Source organism: Sciurus carolinensis, chromosome 3 (assembly GCF_902686445.1).
Source record: "Sciurus carolinensis chromosome 3, mSciCar1.2, whole genome shotgun sequence".
Lineage (NCBI taxonomy): Eukaryota > Metazoa > Chordata > Mammalia > Rodentia > Sciuridae > Sciurus > Sciurus carolinensis.
In genome coordinates, this window is record NC_062215.1 from 126,880,051 (window position 1) to 126,894,952 (window position 14,902).

Below are 14,902 nucleotides of genomic sequence, written 5' to 3' on the forward strand. Positions count from 1 at the left end.
AATGCAAATCTTATTAAAATTCCAAAGATGTTCTTCATAGAAATAAAAAAAGCAATCATGAAATTCATTTGGAAAAAAAGAGGCCCAAGATAGCCAAAGTAGTTCTTAGAAAAGTGAAGCAGGAAGCATCACAACACTATACCTTAAATTATACTACACAGCTATAGTAACAAAAATGGCATGATATTGGCACTAAAGCAGACATGAAGACCAATGGAATAGAATAGAAGACACAGAGACAAACCCACATAAATACAGTTATCTCATACTAGACAAAGGCACCATAAACATACATTGGAGAAAATATAGCCTCTTCAACAAATGTGGAAAAACTGGAAATTCATATGTAATGAAATGAAATTAAACCTCTATCTCTCACCCTGCACAAAAATTCAACTCTTAAGTGGATCAAGGACCAAGGCATTAGACCAGAGACCCTGCACCTACTGAAAGAAAAAGTAGGTCAAAATCTCCATCATGTCAGTTTAAGAGCCAAATTCCTCATTAAGTATCCTAAAGCACAAGAATTAAAATCAAGAATCAATAAATGGGATGCTTTCAAACTAAACATCTTCTTCACAGCAAAGGAAACAAGTACATAAACAGAGCTTACAGAGTGGGAGAAAATCTTTGCCACCTGCCCTTCAGATAGAACATGAATCTCCAGGATATATAAAGAACTCAAAAAACTTAACACCAAAAAAACAACAACAACAAAAAAAACAAATAACCCAATAAATAAATGGACAAAGGAACTAAACAGACACTTCTCAAAAGAAGAAATACAAGCAGTTAACAAATACATGAAAAAATGTTCAACATCTCTAGCAATTAAAGAAATGCAAATTAAAACTATACTGAGATTCCATTTCATTCCAGTCAGAATGACAATTGTCAAGAATACAAATAATAAGTGCTGCTGAGGATGTGGGGGGAAAGGTACACCCATACATGGCTGGTGGGACTGCAAATTGGTGCAACTACTCTGGAAAGCAGTATGAAGATTCCTCAGAAAACTTGGAATGGAACCACTGCTTGACCCAGTTATCCCACTCCTTGTTATATACACAAAGGACTTAAAATCAGCCTATTACAGTGACACAGCTATGTCAATGTTTATAGCAGCTCAATTCACAATGGCTAAACTATGGAACCAACCTAGCTGCCCTTCAAAAGCTAAATGGATAAAGAAACTGTGATATGCATACACAATGGAATATTAATCAGTCAGAAGGAACTATGACTTTATGGCATTTGCCAGTAAATGGATGGAACTGGAGACTGTCATGCTAAGTGAAATAAGCCAATAAAAAAAAAACCAAAGGTCAAATTTCTCTCTGATATGTGGATGCTAACACACAACAAGGGATTGGGGGACGAATAGAAGTTTAGTGAATTAGACAATGGGGAATGAAGGGAAGGGAGAGGAAATGGGAATAGGAAAGAAAGTGGAATGAATCTGACATAACTTTCCTATGTCCATATATGAATACACCACAGTGGACCTCAACATCGTGTACATCCACAAGACTGGGATCCTAATTATAATAATATATACTTCATGTTTGTATAAATATATCAAAATAGACTTTACTGTCATGTATAACAAAAAAAGAATAACAAGAAAAACAACAAAAGTAGAGTTCCCCAAAATGGAGGCAGGCAGTCACAAAAGGACATAGAAACCAACTTAAAGGGAACATCGCTAGATAAAATCTAGAACAATCTGAGCATCAAAATAAAAGTTATTGAGCAAAATATGAATCTTTGAGTTCATAGTGATATACATAAATGAATATGATGAAAGTTTGATGAGGCATGGTCTCAACCACTCTGCAAAATACTTATCAATTAAAATGATGACTAGAGCATACCTGTAATCCCAGTGACTCAGGAAACTGAGGCAGGAGGATCTCAAATTTGAAGACAACCTCAGCAATTTATCTAGACCCTCAGCAACTTAGCAAGACTCTATCTCTACATAAAAAATAAAGAGGACTGGGTTTGTAGCTCAGTGGTAGAGCACCCCTGGGTTCAATTCCCAGTACCAAAGAGAAAAAGGGGAGGAGCAGGGAACTAGGATTACTTTATAGTACAAGAACCTGGAACACACCATTGTAAACAAATGAAAAAGTAAACTTCCCAGTAACAAAATTGAAAATGCAGACCCCCCTGACAGTTTGCAGTGAGAACACAGCATCGCTTCTGTGAGATTCTTGTCAAACAAGCATAACCCTATTATAAGGGAGCATCAGACAAAGCTAAATTGAGGACATTCTAAAAATTATAATCTTCGAATGTGCCAAGGTAAACAAATCAAGGAAAGACTGAGGAATGGTTCCAGACTGAAGATCACTAAACAGTCATGGAACCAAATGCAATATTTCCTTTTGGACTGGATCCTCTTAAGATAAATTACAATGGAACAATCAGCAAAACATGAATAAGATCTAAGGATTAGTTGCTAGTAATCTGTTAATGTCCTGATTTTGATTGGTTGCATTATGGCCAGATAGGAGAATGTCTTTGTAAATAGGAAATACACACTTAAGTATTAAGGGGATTGGAGCATCAGGTCAGCAACTTATTCTCAAATTTTTCAAATTAAAAAAAAAAAGCGCTCTTGCAGATCAAAGTGGTGCATGTTTGTAATCTCAGCAACTTGGGAGACTGAAGCAAAAGGATCACGAGTTCAAAGCCAGTCTCAGCAACTTAGCAAGGTCCTAAGCAACTAGTGAACCTTGTCTGAAAATAAAGAATGAAAAGGGCTAGGGATGTAGCTCAGTGGTAAATGTGCCCCCACCCCACCTTGAGAATCCCCAGCACAACAAAAGTTCTTCATACTCTTCTTGCAATTTTCTGTGATTGACATTGCTTCAAGATGATTTTTTTTATAAAAATGCAAACTAAATGCACATTAAGTTACAGCAAACTAACAGTTATTTAACACAAAATGCCATTTTCTTGGATACAGATATAGCCTTATTATGCAAAGATTTGTTGCCAGTTCTTCTACATGACAAAAACTAATACAGAAGTCAGAAGACAAACACTTGAGTGACTATATACATCAAATACTGTAGGAGATAGTGATTTTCTCTCTGTGATGGGGGCCCTTATACATCACCCAAATGTCCCTCATGACCCTGGCTTCTAGGAGTGTTATGGATGAATAAGACAAACCTCAGTCATCAGTCCCTTTTAGGAATTGCCTCAGTTGAAGAGAGTGTCCTTGCCTAAGGTCACAGTCCCTTTATGGGGCGATCTGCCTTCAATCACTGATCATTGAGTGAATATAAAGATCCAGCCCTTTCGCCCCAATTCAAGGCATTTTTGAAGGATCCCAAATTCAGAAGTTCCAGAGGGCTGAGAATCTATCACAGCTCAACTTCTCCCTCTGCCAGTCCTCCCTATTCCCTTACACAGGCACTGAGCCTAGATGCTCTTAATGAACCTCCTGCCTGCCAACCTCTGACTCAGTCTGCATCTGTGGGAAGCCAACCTGTGCTGTCTCCCTCACTGATATCTCTCTGTAACCGAGAAGGGCCATTATTTTTCAACTTTTTGATCATTAAAGATATAAATTTTTTTATATCTTTAACTATATTTATAAAATTATAAATTTTTGACCTTCCATTGTCTGCTCCAGTATGTTTGTTGACCAAGTAGCAAGAAAAGAGAGTTACAGAGACTAAGAGAATAGGAACAGAAAGAGCCGATGTGGAAGCCAGAGTGTTTTGGGAAGGCAAGATGGAGATCCAGGACAAATTTGTCTTTGCCTCCACCTGTCCTTTCTTTGCTATTTTTTTTCCTCTTTCATCCTCTGCCTCTTACTCATACCATCCTGTTATAGACTGGATGTTTGTGTCCCTTATAAAATGCATGTGTTGAAATATGCTTCCTATGTCCTATGTATTCATAATCTATGACTCTTCCTTTCTCAGAAGAATAATGCACTCTCACCTAGGGGTTAGGGCTCATCTTAAGTCAATTCCAGCTGCCAACAATACAATGGACTGGGTGAGTTAAGCAACAGATATTTATTTCTCACAGTCCTGGGGGCTTCAAGATGAGGGTGTTAGCAGATCTAGTTCCCACTTCCTCGTTTGTAGAGTGTTCATTTTCTCTTTTTCTCCTCATGTGGCAAAGAGCAGAAAGGAAAGGAAAAGAAAGGAAAGGAGAGGGGAAGGGAAGGAAAGGAGAGGGGAGGGAAAAGGAAGAAAGGAAGAAAGAAAGGGAAAGGAAGAGAGGAAGGCACTACCCTCTACCCTCATGACGTTATTTCCTTCCAAAGGCCCCACCTCCTAATACCATCACAGTGGGGGGTTAAAATTTCAACATACCCATTTCATAAGGGACACAAACAGTCAGTCTGTAATAGAACTGAATGTGTGTATCATTCACCTTAGGAAGAAATTGTGGGTTTTTTTTTTTGAGGCTTGCTCTGCTCAGAACAGTCCCCAAGAATAGTGGAAGATAATGAATCCATTGGCATTAGTAAGGTGGATTTTTTGGTAACCTACTGTTAACACAAAAAAGACCAGGCAGGATGCAAACCTCACGTGTCATCTCAGCTCTTTATTCAGGAGGATGAAATGGTGCCCGTGGAACCACTCTCCTGGTGGAAAATGAGCCACTGAACAAAGAAAAGGACTGGGTTTATATAGGTTATTTTGAGGGGTGGTCTAGTGAACATATGTCAGTTTTGCTTAGTCAGGAATGTGAGCCTTTCGGTCAAGGTCTGTGGACAGTGCCAGGGAGGATTTTGCTTTGGAGGAGGTAACGCCTCCTAGAGACTGTTTCTTTTGAGGATGATAAACATCCTCTTTGCCTGCAACCAGCACCTGGAAAACAGTCATCTTGGGAGATGAAATCTGTCAATGCTTGGCCTTCATTTTTACTCCCTTTTCTTTCTCTCAGGCCTCATTATTTTGGGAATTTCTTATTCTCTATATCCATTACCTACTGCACCATCTATGCAGGCCATCATCTTCCTTATTGATGCGTCAATTGAAATTGTCTTAAAATAAATCCTTGGGGAAATATCTTAGGAAAACCTAGTCTTTGGAACCATTCCTACTTGGAAACTTGCTGTAAATCCTTCACTCCAGGCATTAGAAGATTAAATCATTTTTTGAGATACAGAGTGAGGTTTAATTCTTAGTAGCATAAATTAGTTCTATTTTTTAACATCTATTTTTAGCAGACCAAGGGCCATGAAAATCAGTGTTTTGATTAAGAAAACTGTAATCTATCTTTAGGGATGTGAGATTTAAAATTCTGCCTAATTAGTCCTATATATCACTAAATTTTCTTATAAAACTTTTTCAAGATGTAAACATGGTATACAAGTGTGCTATGTTGTTTCAAATTATATAGATATGCTGTCAGTATTAAAAACAGATACACTTATTTCCATTTATTTTTTGCAGTTGATATAAAATATTTAAAAGTTACAACTTAACACTTCAAGGTCTTGCCCTAAAAGAAACATTAAGCTTATTGGTTTGTGTTTTCCTAGTTCACTCTTTTCTATTTTGAAACTTGGCCTTTTGGCCCTCATTTTTCTCTTTCACATGTGCTCTTGTGTTTTGACAATATGTCAAAAGTGATGGTGAATAGCTCCACCATGGTCAGTACTGAAGTGTCCTCTGTATTCTTCATCATCAGGACAAGTTTCATCAAATGATAGGTCTCAGAAATTTGTGCTGTAAGTACAGTGTTTGCCTACCATATATGAGGCCCTAGGTACAATCCCCAGCACTACAAAAAATAACAATAATAATAATTCTGTGCTGTAAAATTTTGTTATCGTTTAAAATATGAATCAGCCTAGACTTTTTTTTTTTTGTTTTGAATGTTATATCCGTGGTTCTATTTAAAAATTGGACACTTGTTCTGTTTTATGGAATGAAGTGTTACCTGATTCTAGAATGAAAAATAAAGATAAGATCCTAAAAAAAGAGTTGAGTTGGGTGATTTGAATGAATCTCATTCTGTGAGATCTCAGATTCTTATAATTACTGGTATCAGATAGATTTTTATATTTTAAGACAATTCTAAAGGAGGGAACTAAAGATGACATCATTTTTCTCCTCTGTCAATTTATGCTTGTGTTTTTCCTATCAGTGAAGAAAGCATTAACCTATGGATGGATGCAAACTCTTTGGAGAAAGGTCTTTGATGGACGTGCGAAAAAAAGAGAACAAAGTCATCTTATTACTGGTAAAATAAAGCAACTTTACCAACATTTCTGTCAGTAAAAATTAAGATTTAAATATGACTTTCATGCTCTCTACTAGTGAATAGAAGGATTATAAAGTTATGCAAAGGTATTTCTTTTCCACCCTATTTCAATAAGCACTCTCTTTCCATAATTTCCATAACTACTCCTTTTTTTCTAACCCTTTCTTAGTCCTCACTTGCATTCTGATCTTTTCTATGAATGTATATTATGTGCCCAAGGACAGAAAATTTCCTACCCTGTAATCTCCTAAAAATCCGCTTGTTCAGACTGATAAATTAGGCACCACCGATTAATTTTATGCTGTACATCTGACTAAATTGCAACTTATACTCCCATAACAGTATGTTAGATTACCTGTTTTCATTTCTTTACTAACACTTAAATTTTATAATATTTCACAACTTTAGCAAATGACAGAATGAAAAAAACACAGTATTTCATTTTTTCTAATTACAGATTACTTATTAGATTTCTTACTATGTAAATCAATAATGTTTATTAAAGAAAAGTAATGTGTAAAATATTTTTTAAAGTAGCATAAAACACAAATACCAGCATATGATCAACATGAACACATTATTTATACATATAGACATTTTCTATTACAGCTTTTACTATTGATGTCACTTTATATTTGGTCTTTTTTTTTTACTTATGTTCTCTTCTGATCTTTTCTTTTTCTTTCTTTCTTTCTTTCTTTCTTTCCTTCCTTCCTCCCTCCCTCCCTCCCTCCCTCCCTCCCTCCTTTCTTTCTTTCTTCTTTCTTTCTTTCTTTCTTTCTTTCTTTCTTTCTTTCTTTTTTGTAGCACTGGGATTGAACCTAGGGTCTCACATATACAGGCAAATACCCTATCACTGAGTTGCACGGTCAGCCCTTTTTTCTTTCTTTCTTTCTTTCTTTTTTTTTTTTTTTTTTTTTTAATTTTGACATCGGGTCTTGCAAAGTTGCCCAGGTTGACCTAGAATTTGTGATCCTCCTGCCTTAGCCTCCTGAGTAACTGGGATTGTAGGTGCGCACCACCATATTCTCTAACAATTTTAAAATTTGTTTAATTTTAAATTTTTTATTTCTAATTATAGTAAAATGCACAAATGCAAAATTTACCATCTTAACCATTCTTAGTGTATAGTTACTGGTGATAAATACATTCACATTGTTGTGTAACCAATCTTCACAACCTTTCTATCTTACAAACTTGAATCTCTTTATCTGTTAAACAATTCTCCATTTCCCCCTGTACCCAAGCCCCTGGCTATGACCATTCTGTTTTCTGTTTCTATGAATTTGACTAATAGGTACTTCACATGTAAATGGAATCATACAGTATTTGTCCTTTTGTGTCTGGCTCATTTCACACAACATAATGTCCTCAAGATTCATTGTTATGGCATATGTTAGAATTTTCTTCCTTTATAAGATTAATAGTATTCTAGTGTATTGGTAGGGGCTGTGACTGCCTTGTAAAGCATTTGCCCAGCATATTTAAGCCTTGAGTTTGAACCTGAGTACTGCAAAACAAAACAAAATATCCAAACACTTTTGTCATATTCCCTTGTATTTGTCCACACCACATTTTGTAGATCCATTCATTCATTAAGGGTCACTTAGGTTACTTCCACTTTATGGCTATTGTGAAATAATTCTGCTATGAATAAAAGTGCACAAATATTTCTTTGAGACTCAGTTTTCAATTCTCTTAGATATATATGCAGAAGTATAATTGCTGGATCATATGGTAATTCAATTTTTAATGTTTGAGGAACCACCATTCTGTTTTCCACGGTGACTACACTATTTTACATTCCCACCAACTGTACACAAAGGTTCCAGTTTCTTCACATTCTTGCTAATGCTTATTATTTTCTTTTTTAGGTAGTAGCCATCTTGATGAATGTGAGTTGATCATTTAAATTTCTTTTCCCTCTGTTCCTCTTTCCATATCTTGGATCTGCTTCTATACAATTTTAAGCATTATGGTTTTGGGGTCTGCTATCCACATACAGCTGGAAACCTGGCCTCTGATGGACCGAAAGTCCATCCTTACAGCTTAACAAACAAAGAAGGAAGTGTTCTTCCTAATCCCCATTTGGAAATATCTTTTGAAAGGACACTGACAGGCATTAGCTAATCATACTTGTAGCCCTTGGACTAATCACAATGGTTGAGAAGGTGTAATATAATTGACCTTTCTTGGGTTGTATGCATATTCTTTTGGGAGGTGGGATTATATCTGTAACAGGATGGCACCTCCTGTTCAGATGAAGGGAAGGATGAACATTTCCCCAAATGAGGGATAGGATGAGTATGACAAATACAGACATTTGGAAAATCACTATGAGCTGGACAGTCAACACAATGTGTGTCTACTACTGATAGTCAAAGTTTGAGTTCTTTGTTTCCTCAACAAAAATGTCTTTTCTTCCTCCTCTTTCCATAAGAGGGGTGAATGAGATGCCAACTACTCTGATGAATGATTTCCTTTATCTCAAGCTGCCTCCTCTTTCAGGCCCACTGGAGAGACTGAGGGCTGCTCTTTGACGACAGGTGTACTCTAATTTTAAGAGCATTTATAACTAGAAATTGTGTATTCACCTGTAGCATTTCCAACTATATGTTTATACTCTTACTCATGTCCTTTTCAATTCTGTCTTCTCTGAGAAGGTCAAATATTACATGCCATCTGTTTCTGTGAACAGAAGTGTGTATTTTCTCTCAAATGGAGCTTTTCGTAACTAAGAAAATAAGACTATATTTTATAGTATTTTGTAGAATGTCTATATTTTATATTATTATAATTTTAAACCCCCATTCTAGAAAACCAAATTATATAGTTTATTTTTAAATGCAATTGACATCCATCTATTGCTATTGCCATATGAAAGTTATATTTGAATGTGATACACTAATATATTTTAGTTCCTTAAAAATAATGATACCAAATGTTATGGTTTGGATCTGGAATGTCCCCCAATGCTCATGTATTGAATTTTTGGCCTCTAGCTGGTGTGGGGCAGGGTCGGGTGGGGGGACTATTGGGCGGTGAGAATTAACCTTACTTGGTCTGGTATATTGATTTTACTGTGCTACTGGATTACAATTGCAAGGTTTATTGTTGTTGTTTGTTTGTTTAGGAACTTTGAATCCATAGTCATAGTGACATTGGTTTGTGAGGATTTTGTTTTGTTTTGTTTTGCAGAGCTAGTGTCTTGCTTATACCAGGCAGGTGCCCTATCACTGAGGTACATCCCCAACCCTGTGAATTATTTAATGCAGCTATTGTGGCTCATTAAAATTACATATATGGGACTGGGATTGTGGCTTAGTGGTGGAGCACTTACCTCGCATGCGTTAGACCCTGAGTTTGAGTCTCAGCACCACATTAAAAAATATAATAAAAAAGATAAAGGTATTGTGTTCACCTACAACTAAAAAAGCAAAATATTTTTTTAAAAATTATATATATGTCGAGCACGGTGGTGCATGCCTTAATCCCAGCAGCTCAAGTTCAAAGCCAGCCTCAACAAAAGCAAGGTACTAAGCAACTCAGTGAGAACCTGTCTCTAAATAAAACACAAAATAGGGCTGGGGATGTGGCTTAGTGGTCAAGTGTTCCTGGGTTCAATCACCAGTATCACCCCCCAAAAAAATTATATATAAATTTTATTCATTATTTTTCTTTGTTTGTTTGTTTGTTTGATTTTGTACTGGGGATTGAACCCAGGGGCTTATACATGTTAGGCAAGCACTCTACCACTGAACTATATCCCCATTCCTTTTTATTTTTTATTTTGGGATAGGTTTTTGCTAAATTGCCCAGGGTGGTCAAACTTGTGATCCTCCTGCCTCAGGATTCCAAGTAAGTGGGGTTCCAGGTATTAACCACATTGCCCAGCTAAGGTTTTCTTTTAATTTACTTGGGAATTATCTGTTCTATGAAATTCCAGTGGCAAAAATTATATAAAATGTACAACTTGATTTCATAAAAGCATACATTGTCAAATAATCACATAACCAAGTCTGATGTGTTTTGTCCAGGGAAGGAGAAAGAAGATTAAGTATTTGCAGCTTTGTTCTTCTGTGATTGATCTGGAGTCAGTTTTTTTTTTCCAAGATGTATTTTCTTGCTTGTAGAATCACGAGTAAGATATCCTTATTGGTAAAACAAAGAATGTAACTTTTTTTCAAGGTCTACTCATTATTTTGTCCCCTTTGTTTCAAAGATAATAAAGTTACCTATAACAGGGGTAAGCAGAATTTCTTTGATTCTTTGGCATTATCCTGCATAAGGGATTATTTCCCACTTTTATTATTTCTTTTTCTGTGTATTTGTGATTTCCCTAATTTTTTTTGTTGTTTACTCAACCACTTATATTTTGCTGTTAATTGTATGTTTCTTTAAAAATAACATTTGCATTTATTTATTGGTTTTACTTTCTTGTTTCCTAAATTATTAATATATAATTTATCTCTATTAATTCTTTTCTTCTCCTTCCCTTAGATTAATTTGTGGTTTACTTTATAATTTATTAATTCATATATTTTTATTTAGTAATAGAAGTATTTTATGGCTATAATGTTACTCCAGAGCATGGCTTTATTATCTCACTGATCTTGATACAGTTTTTCATTGGTTTTATTTCTTATATAGTCTATGATTTTAGTTTGAATTTCATCTATCACCTAAGAACTAAGAGAGTTCCTACTTTTCAGATTTTTAGGTAGTAGTGGTAGAGGCTTTATGTAACATGGTTCTGCTGTTTCTGCTTATGCTGTTCTTCCACTTTGTTATTTCTACTTTTACTGCATTGTGATCCACACTTGTGTTTCTTTCTCTTTTTTTTTTTTTTTTTTTGTAATTTATTGATTTTTAGAGCTTCCTTTATGGACAATTTTTACAAATTTTCTATGCACACTTGAATATACAGTCTCTTTTAAGAATAGGACTATTTGGGGTGTTATTTAGGTGTATTATAATTTTACTTATTTTTTGTCTTCTTGATCTACTGTAGACTGAGGTGTTTAGACTTCCACCACTAATGTGTTTCTGTATCTCATTACATCACCTGCTATTCTTGCTTTATGAATGTTAATGTTATTTTATTTGATACATAGATATAAATTATTCATCTTTTCCAAGTGAACTGTACCCTTGAGCATTATAAAGATCCCTTCTTTCTTCATCTACTAGCTCTGGCCTGAAATCAACCTGATCTGGTTTAAGATCACAATTCTTGTGTTCTTTTTGTTTGTTCGTGACCAATTTACTTTGGCACATTCTTAAATTTTCAGTCTCACTGAATTACTTTGTTTTAGGTATATCTGGAATTCAGCACTGAGTTTGATCTTTATAATACAATCTAAATGAATTTCTCTTTAAATAGATGAGATTAGTCCAATTATATTCATTGATTCATATATTCAGTCTCAATTTTGTAATTGCTTTCTATTTCTAATAAGGAGGGTTTTTTTCCTCATGGTATTCCTTCTGTTAAATTGGAAGGCTTGCATTATTCTAGTTGTTGTCTCTACAATTATAACTTAATTGATTATAATAGAGGATTGCTTCCAATTTTCTATTTTTCAGAGATATCTACTATTTTCCTACTGAAGCACTGATTAAATAAATATTTCTTCTTTTACCCTCTATGCCTCTATCACACAATTTTATGTTTATCTGTTGGCTCCCAACTATTAAAGATAAGGAAGTCAGTGTGTTTGCAGTGCCATTTACTTTCTTTTCACTTTCCTCTTGCAACTCTAGTTAACTTATTTTTATCTTATCAGTTATATGAAATTTACATTTTGTTTTGTTACCCCATATTGTTTTACTTTTAAAGAAATAGATTCTTTGCTCCCTGCTAGTCCTTTTTAGTTGTTTCTTAGGATTATTTTTTGTTTGTCATTTGATAGAATCATAAAATAGAACTCAAGAAAATGACATGCAAGTTCAAAAATTAGTTTTATGTTTGCACACTTGAGTAGCAATTAGGTGACATCTTTGGATCCCATGTGTTTTTCTTTGAAGACTCTCTAGCTTTGACTATATTGCTTTGGAAGTGAAACGAACAATTTTTCCTAAGAAATGTTATTTTTATTTTTTGATACTTCTTTTTATCTTTGAAGTTCAGCAACTTTATTTTTATTTTTTACTCCAGATTTATTGAGGTGTTCTTGACAAAAATTATATAAAATGTACAACTTGATGATTTCATGAAAGCATACATTGTCAAATAATAACATAACCAAACTAATTATGTATCACCTCATGTAGTTATCATTTTCTTTTCTTTTTCTTTGTGCATGTGTGTATGTGTGTTGAGAACACTGAAGATCCACCCTCTTGGGAAGTATACAATACAGTTAATTTGTATTTACATTGTTGTATCATGCTGTTTGATTACTGTAGCTGTTTTAGTCTGCTATTTCGCTGCTGTGTCTAAAAGACCCAACCAGAACAATTGCAGAGGAGGAAAAGTTTATTTGGGGGCTCACAGTTTCAGAGGTCTTAGTCCATAGACAGCTGGCTCCATTCCTCAGGGCTGGAAGTAAAGCAGAACATCATGGTGGAAGAATGTGCGAAGGGAACCAGTTCACATGATGAGAGAGAGAGAGAGAGAGAGAGAGAGAGAGAGAGATAGGGACTGAGACTCTACTATGTAGATACAAAATATATACCACATAGCCATGGTCTCCAATGAACCACTTCCTCTAGCCACACTCCACCTGCCTCCAGTTACCACTCAGTTAATCCCATCAGGGATCAATTCGTTGATTAGGTAAGGCTATGATCCAATCATTTCTCCTTCAAACCTTCTTGCATTTTCTCACATGTGAGCTTTTGGGGGACACCTCACATCTAAACCATAACAGTGGCTTTGTTAGTATTTTTTGAAATCAGGAAGTATGATATCTTCAGCTTTGTTCTCCTTACTCAAGATTACTCTGGCTATTTAGGGATTTTATGGTTCAATATGAATTTTAGGAATTTTTACTGTATATGTAAAAAATACCATTGGAATTTTGGTACAGATTGCATTGGGTCTGAGGATCACTGGACAGCTAGGACCCTGATGCCAAGGGACAGCTGTTTGAGAACAGTGTAGACAGAGGTTGGCTATGGCAGCTGAATTGTCCCCATGTGTATTAAGTCCCTCTCCTCCTGGGATGGATTAGAGCAGAAAGCATGGAGAGTAGAGGTATGGGACCCAAGCTGGAACCAGGACCACATCATCCTGCACTGCCAAGACATCTGGTTAGAACTATAAGAATTGTGAAAATTCTGAATCCCCTCCAGGTCATTAAAAGATCAGTTGTCAAGGTAGGAGGATAGAACACAGTTTATTGCATAGTTGATATTTGAACCTCCATTCACCCAGATCTTAATGTATCCTAGTGCAAGGGATGAGGAAATATTTGAGGCCAAGAGAATAGAGTTCTAGAACTTCCATCAATCAGCATGACCATGGGCAAGTCACAATATTTCACTGCCTCAGCCTTCTCTTATGACAAATAGAAATTTTATCTATGTATTTCACCAAGTGGTCATATGATAAGATGAGAAATTAAACTGGAAATGTTATAGCTGAATAATGCCACACGTAATTTGTATAACAATATATAATGCTGCTGCTTTTGGTAATTATTGATATACCTAATGTTAGTATACAATCTCTTTTGTCTATACTCATATGAGGCAGCACATACTTACATCTCTAGAACTAATCTGATATTATGGTACAATCTTAAGAGTTTTATCAATTTAAACATATCTTGACATTAACTTTAAAAGTGTAAACCAAGAACAATGTAATACTTTTTAAATTTTTTTATAACTCTATTTTATTTATTCATTTTTTTAATGTGGTACTAAGGATCGAACCCAGTACCTCACACTTGTTAGGCAAGCGCTCTACCACTAAGCCACAACCCCAGCCCCATAATACTTTTGAGTGTTATTGAACCCATTGTTTTCCAAATACTTTCAGTGGAAAGACTCAAATATAAAAACAAAATAAGATTTTTTTTATCCATTCATGAAAGAATCTATTGATTGAGAAAAAATGCAGTAACTCAAATTTACTATTGACTTGGTCATATATTTAAGTGAATTATATTTTTTTAATCAAGACAGTGCCTATATACACTTGAAAAAGCATAGGTCACCATTATGTGTGAGACATTGGTTCTGTGGACAATATTTATGTGTCTATGGATTCTCAGACTGTGGACTGATGAGTCCAAAGTCTCCCTGTGGTTTTCAGAAGGCAGGTTGGTTTAGGGTTCTTGTAGTGTGCACAAATTTATCACTGAATAAATGTTTGATTGAATTAAGCGATTCAAATGTATTAATTATCCATGATACACAAGCTTCAGACAAAGAGCTGCCTTTATGAAGCTTACAATCAAGGAGAAGGAATAACATAAGTCTAAAACGGCCAGTAAGAAAAGCAGAATGTAGGAAGAGTGCTGGAAGCAGTCCTGTGGGATTAATGGTCACATTCCTGGCAGGGATCAGGAAGTTTCATAAGGATCATGACACTTTGTGTTTCACCTCAAGAAGGATGAACTTTGGAAGATAAAGATACCCCAAATAGATCTTTTCTGACTGGAACCATGGAGGATGCTGAAGAGAAGAAAAAGAAGGTTTCTACTGT